Source organism: Muscardinus avellanarius (assembly GCF_963383645.1).
Source record: "Muscardinus avellanarius genome assembly, chromosome: 3".
NCBI classification, from domain to species: domain Eukaryota; kingdom Metazoa; phylum Chordata; class Mammalia; order Rodentia; family Gliridae; genus Muscardinus; species Muscardinus avellanarius.
In genome coordinates this window covers 22,714,886-22,722,588 of record NC_137788.1, presented here as the reverse complement: position 1 = coordinate 22,722,588, position 7,703 = coordinate 22,714,886, and positions in this window count along the sequence as shown.

Here is a 7,703-nt window from a genome sequence, read left to right as displayed (position 1 = left end):
GAGCGTGCACCACCACACCTGGCTTATTTTTTATTTTGAGATAGGCTCTCAATAGGTTGCTGAGGCTGGCCTCAAATTGTGATTGTCCTATCTTAGCCTCCCAAGTACTGGAAATATAGGCGTGTGCCACATGCCTGGGTACTAGTATTATTTTTAAAATTTGTATTTATTTTTAAACTAGTATTATTTTAAAGGTTTTTGTGTGAGTGTGGTACTGGGGATTGAACTCAAGCATTCTTCCTCCAAGCTACACCCCCAGCCCTATTTTATTTTTTAAATTTATTTTAATAAGATGATGATGATGATGATGATGATGATGATGATGATGATTCTGGGGATTGATCCCAGAGGCATTCTACCTTTGAGCTATATCCCCATTCCTATTTTATTTATTATTTGGAAACAGGGTCCCACTAGGTTGATGAAGGCCTCACTATTTGCTGAGGCTGTTCTTGAACCTGCAGTCCTCCTGTCTCAGCCTCCCAAATACTGGGATTACAAATGTGCACTGGCTGGAGACACAGTTTTAAAATAAAACAAAACAAAAAAAAGGGACAGAGGTGTAGTTTGGAGGTGATGGCACTGGGTTCAAATTCCAATGTCAGGGAAAAGAGAAAGAAATAGATTAAAAAAAAAAAAAACACGAAAGAAGGGAGCCGGGCGTGGTGGCGCACGCTTGTAATCCCAACATTCGGGAGGCTGAGACCGGAGGATCACGGTTCGCGGACAGCCTCAGCTACTTAGTGAGGCCCTCTGCAACTTAGTGAGACCCTGTTTCAAAATAAAGAATAAAAAATTGGGCAGGAGGTGTAGCTCGGAGGCCAAATGCCTCTTGGTTCCATCCCCAGACCCGAAAAAAAAAAAAAAAAAAGGAGGAAGGTAAGAAAAAAGAAAGCGCACCAACTATTCACTAGAAAGGAGGCAAGAGACGTTGGATGTTGTTAAATGATACTGATTTGTTGGGGGTAAATATAAACAATAACAGTGACTATGTAGAAAATATACCTGTGGAGCTGGTGTGGTTGTGCACGCTTATAATACCAGCATTTAGGAGGCTGGGGTAGAAGGATCGCGATTCAAGGACAACCTCAGATACTTAGGCCCTTTGCAACTCAGTGAGACCCTGTTTCAAAATAAAGAATAAAAAATAGGGCTGGGAATGTAGCTCGGAGGTAGAATGGCCCTGGGTTTCATCCCCAATACCAAAAAAAAAAAAAAAAAAAAAAAAAAGAAAGAAAGAAAGAAAGAAAGAAGAAAGAAAAGAAAAAAAATGAAAATGCTTTGCTCTGAAGATAGTGATATTTATTACATATTTTGAAAATGTGAACTTATTCTGCTTTACAGGCTTTTTGCTAGTAAAAGTTTGGACAAACCTGAAAAAGACTCTAGTAATCACTGTGTGGGTCCAGGAAGCAAAAAGCAGCCGGGCGTGGTGGCGCACGCTTGTAATCCCAGCACTGGGGAGGCTGAGACAAGAGGATCAGGGTTTGAGGACAGCCTCAGCTACTGCTTAGTGAAGCCCTTTGCAACTCAGTGAGACCCTGTTTCCAAATAAAGAATAAAAGAATTATGGCTGGGGGTGCAGCTCAGAGGTAGAACGTCCCTGGGTTCCATCCCAGGGACACACAAAGAAAAAAAACACACACACACACACACAGAAACACACACACACCAAAAAAAAAAAAAAAAAAAAAAAAAGCAAAAAGTGTCCCATGGCCTTATTTCAGCAATATACTAGATTGCTATATATTCTTTGTATTAGAGATTAAACCCAGAGCATTCTACCTCTAAGCTACACCCCCAGACCTTTTCTTTCTTTCTTTTTTTTTTTCCCTGTGGTACTGGGGATGGAACCCAGAGGCTTTTCTGCCTCTAGGCTATATTCCCAGACATATTTTATACTTTATTTGGAAACAGGGTCTCACTAAGTAGCTGAGGCTGGCTTCAAACCTGTGCGATCCTCCTGTTTCAGCCTCCCAAGCGCTGGGATTACAAGTGTGTGCCACACTCCTGGCCAGATTGATAGACCTTTTTCATTTTGAAACAGGGTCTCACTAAATTGCGAAGGATCTTTCTAAATTGCTGACACTGGCCTCAAGCTTACAGTCCTTCTGTCTCAACCTCCCAAGTACTGACTGGGATTACAGGTGTTCATCACTATGCCCAGGTCCACCAATTTACTTAATTCTTTATTTACTCCTGTATTGTGGTAAAAACATTATAAAATTTATTATCTTAACCATTTTAAGTGTACAGTTCAATAGTGTTAAATACATTTGCACTGCTGTGAACAGGCCTCCAGAATATTTTTTCTTTTTCTTTTCTCTTTCTTTTTTTTTTTTTTTTTTGGTGGTACTGAGAATGGAAATCAGGGTCATTCTACCTCTGAGCTACACCTCTAACCCTATTTTATTCTTTTTTTTTTTTTTGGTGTGTGTGTGTGTCTGGGGATGGAACCCAGGGGCATTCAACCTCCAAGTTACACCACCTGCCATATTTTTTATTCTTTATTTTGATGCAGAGTCTCACTAAGTAGCTGAGACTGATTTCAAAACTGTGTGATCCTCGTGTCTCAGCCTCCCAATAGCAGGGATTAAAAGCATATGCCAAACCAGGTGTGGTGGTGCATGCTTGTAATCCCCGGGTTTGGGAGGCGGAGACAGGAGGATCGCACAGGTTCGAAGCCAGCTGCACTGGCTTAAGAGACCCTGTTTCCAAATAAAAAGTATAAAATAGGTCTGGGAGTGTAGCCCGGAGGTAGAAGGGCTTCCAGGAAACCCAGTACCACCCCAAAAAAAAATAATAATAATAATAATAAATAAATAAATAAATAAATAAAAATAAAAGCCTATGCCACCATGCCAGGCTCCTTTCCTTCTTTTTGTGGAGCTGGGGATGGAATCTAGGCCCCAGCTGTATTTTATTTTTATTTTGAAACAGAGTCCTACTAGGCTAATGAGAGTCTCCTTACTTGCTAAGGCTGTTCTCAAACCTTCAATCCTCCTCAGTCTCCCAAGCACTGGGATTACAGGTGTGCGCCACCATGCCCAGCATCATTCTACTTTCTATATCTATGAATTTGACTAATTTAGATACCTCATACAAGTTGGGTGTGGTGGCGCACGCTTGTAATCCCAGCATATGGGAGGCTGAGACAGGAGAATCTCGGTTTGCAAATAGCCTCAGCTACTTAGTGAGGCCCTTTGCAACTCAGTGAGACCCTGTTTCAAAATAAAGAATAAAAAATAGTGCTGGGGATGTAGCTTGGAGGTCAAATGCCCCTGGGTTCCAGTCCTAGTACCGCAAAAAAAAAAAAAAAAAAAGATACCTTATATAAATGGAACCATACAATGTCTGTCCATTTTTGAATGGCTTTTCTCATTTGGCATATGCAATAAGCAAGTATGAGAAAGGGGTAGGCAACTTTAGACAGAAGATAGGAGGTCCTGAAGGGCCTTCCAAGGTTGAATTATTTTTGGTATAGGAGATTGAACCTAGAGGCATTCTACCTCTGAGGTATAACCCCAGCACTATTTTATTTTTCTGTGGTTCTGGGGATTGAACCCAGGGGCATTCTAACTCAGAACTGTTTTCCCATTTCTATTTTATTCTTTTCTTTTCTTTCTTTCTTTTTTTTTTTTTTTTTTTCGTGGGTCTGGAACTCAGGGCCCTCAACCTCCAAGCTACACCCCCTGCTCTATTTTTTATTCTTTATTTTGAAACAGGAAGATCACAAATTCGTGGCCAGCCTCAGCTATTTAAGAGGCCCTCTGCAACCCTGTTTCAAAAATAAATAAATAAAACATCGGGCTGGGGATGTAGCCCATAGGTAGAATGTTCCTCGGTTAAGCCACCAGTGCAAAAAAAAAAAAAAAAAAAAGGCTGGGCAAGCTTGTGATCCCAGTACTTGGAGGAGGGTCAGTGGGGCCCTCTGGAACTCAGTGAGACCCTGTTTCAAAATAAAAGAATAAAAATTAGGGCTGGGGGTGTGCCTCAGAGGTAAAATGCCCGTGAGTTTAATCTCTAGCACTGCAAAAATAAACACAAAAAGGAAGGGTTTAGGAGTATAGCTCAGAATTAGAATGTTCCTGGGTTCAAATTCCAGCAACACACACACACACACATGAGAGAGAGAGAGAGAGAGAGAGAGAGAGAGAGAGAGAGAGAGAGAGAGAGAGAGAGAGAATGGAAGAGTGAAGCCCAGGCCCTAGTCCTTGGGGAGCCTGGCTGGATCACAACCTGTGGGGGAGAAAGTCTGAAGGTGCCATCAGAGAGGAGGGCAGGCCCAGGACACCTTGGAAACCACAGGAAAGGTTTTGCTCCTAAAGGACTGTGCAGTCATAGGGTTTTTTTATTCCTAAGGAGGTACGGCATTCTCTGCACTGAGGGGGAATTTGTGCGCTTCCCTGTAGCTCTGTTTTAGAAGCGCATGTGTAGTGTGCGCTTTCTCCTGGGGCTGTCACATTGCTTACTCATCTGCTCCCCCTAGTGGAGGCAGTGGCTAAGCTTTCATGATTTTAGATGCGCAAAAACAATAATAACAAGCAATTTATCTCCAAATAAACGGGCACTGTGTTCTTTCATTTGACAAATATTTATTGGGTGCCAATAACGTGCCAGGCTCTGTTTTGGTATTTAAATACATCCATGAACAAAACAGACAATCACTCGTGCCCTCATTGGGCTTATGTTCTGGTCGGGGAGGGAGAGACATTGAGTCAAATTTAAAAACAACTTTTTGGGTGGGACAATTTTTTGGGGGGCAGTATGGGGATGGGAGCATTCTATTTCTGAGGTAGATAAACCCCCAGCCCTATTTTTTATTCTTTTTTTTGTGTGTGTGGGGGGGTCTGGGGATGGAACCCAGGGGCATTTGACCTCTGAGCTAAAACCCCTGTCCTATTTTTATTCTTTATTTTGAAACAGGGAGGGTCTCACTAAGTTGCAGAGGCCTCACTTAGTAGCTGAGGCTGTCCGTGAACTGTGATCCTCCTGTCTCTACCTCCTAAATGCTGGGATTACAAGTGTGTGCCACCATGCCTGGCTCTTTATTTTTGAAACAGGGTCTCACTGAGTTGCAAAGGGCCTCACAAAGTAGCTGAGGCTGGCTTCGAACCTGCGCAATCCTCCTGAGACAGCGACCCTTTTGTCTCAGCCTCACAAATGCTGGGATTACAAGTGTGCACCACCACGCCCGGCTGCGACAGATATTATTACAGAAAAAAAATTGTGGGGCCAGGCGTGGTGGCATATGTACTTGGAGGCTTAGACAGGAAGATTGCAGGATTGAGGACAGCCTCAGCTACTTAGTGAGACTCACATCAACCTAGCGGGACCCTGTTTCAAAATAAAGAATAAAAAATAGGGCTGGGGATGTAGCTTGAAGGTAAAATGTCCCTGGGTTTAATCACCAGTGCCGAAAAAAAAAAAAAAAAAGGAAAGAAAAAAAAGTTTTTGGGGAAAAGGGGTGGAACGTACAGGAGGATGATAGTGTTCCAAGTTTAAGGATAGTATCAAGGGAGGCCTCATTGAGAAAGTGACATTTGAATAAAGACCTAAAGGAGGTGACAGGGTGAATGGTACAGAGGGATCCACAAGCACAAGGACCCTTAGCCAACCTGCAGGTTTAAGAAACAGCAAAAAAGCCGGGCCTGCTGGCGCACGCTTGTAATCCCAGCATTCGGGAGGCTGAGACCGGAGGATCGCGGTTTGCAGGCAGCCTCAGCTACTTAGTGAGGCCCTTTGCAACTTAGTGAGACCTGGTTTCAACATAAGGAATAAAAAATAGGGTTGGGGGTGTAGCTCAGGTAGCTCAGAGGTAGAATGCCCCTGGGTTCCATCCCCAGACCCGCAAAAATAAATAAATAAACAAATAAATAAATAAAAATAAATAAATAAAAGTCGAGTGTGGTGGCACAGGCTTGTAATCCCAGCATATGGGAGGCTAAGACCGGAGGATCATGGTTCGCGGATAGCCTCAGCTACTTAATGAGGCCCTTCACAACTTAGTGAGACCCTGTTTCAAAATAAAGAATAAAAAATAGGGCAGGGGGTGTAGCTCGGAGGTCAAATGTCCCTGGGTTCTATCCCCAGACCTGTAAAGAAAAGAAAAGAAACAGAAAAAAGAAGCCCAGTATGTTGGCACCTGTAATCCCAGTACTTTGGATGTTGAGACAGGAGGACAGCAAGTTCAAAGCTAGGTCAGCAGGCTAGAGGGGAAGAACATGGTCACTGATGTAGACACTGTTTCAAAATAAAAAAAAATATAAAGGGCTGGAGGTATAGTTCAGAATTCATTCCTTAGTATTTCTCCTCCTCAGCCCTCTCCCTTGCCCCCCCCACCCACAGAAAGGAATAGAAAAAAGGTCAGCGTGCCTTAAGTGGAGGGATGACAGAGTAGGTCAGCATGTTAGAGTTGTACTAGATGGTATCAAATCTTGAAGATCCTGTAGGTCAATGTAAGGAAATATATGTATGTATGTACGTATGTATGTATATATGTATGTATGTATCTATCTATTTTTTGTGTGAGTCTGGGGATGGAACCCAGGGGCATTCGACCTCCAAGCTATACTTCGTGCCCTATTTTTTTATTCTTTATTTTGAAACAGGGTCTCACTAAGTTGTGGAGGGCCTAAGTAGCTGAGACTGTCCGTGAACTGCGATCCTCCGGTCTCAGCATTAGCACTTCCAACTTTATTATTATTATTTGAAGTAGGGTCTCACTCACTTGATGAGAATCTCACTACTTACCGAGTTTGAATCTAATCTAATGATTTTGGTTTTCACTCTGAGATAGGAATTCCTTGGAAGAGGGACATATCTGACTAGTGTTTTAATAGGAGCTGGCTGATACTGTGTTAATAGATGGGAGGGAAGGGTTAGTATAAAGAGGTTACTCAGAGTCATTGGTCAGATTCTGGACAGATTTTTTTGAAACGGGGTCTCACTAAGTTGAAGAGAGTCTCACTAAGTAGCTGTGTCTGGCCACGAACCTGTGATCCTCCAGTCTCACAAGTACTGGGATTACATGCATGTGCCACGCCTGGCCTCTGTTCCCTTTAGAGAGGTAGAAATTACATGTGTTTTATTTTTTATTTTTTGGTGGTACAGGGGGTGGAACCCAGAGGCTTTCTACCTCTGGGCTCTCCTCCCAGACCTATTTTATATGGAAACAGGTTCTCACTAAGTTGCTGAGAGCAGCTGAAGTAGCTGAGCTGGCTTCGAACCTGTGCGATCCTCCAGTCTCAGCCTCCCAAGCGCAGGGATTACAAGCATGTGCCACCACACCCGGCTGAAATTACATGCATTTTAAAAGACCTTCTTTGAGCTGGGTGTCGTGGGGCATGCTTGTAACCCCAGTACTTGGGAGGCTGAAACAGGAGGACCGAGATTCACAGCCAGTCTCAACTATTTCGTGAGGCTCTCAGCAACTTAGTGAGACCGTTTCTAAATAAAACATAAACTATATCTGAGCCGGGTGTGGTGGTGCACGCTTGTAATCTCAGCATTAAGAAGGCTGAGACAGGAGGATTGTAGTTTGCAGCCAGCCTCAGCTATTTAGTGAGGTCCTTCGCAACTCAGTGAGACCCTCTTTCAAAATAAAGAATAAAAAATAGTGCAGCTCGGAGGTCGAATGCCCCTGGGTACCATCCCCAGACCCGCAAAATGATGTGTGTGTGTGTGTGTGTGTGTGTGTGTGT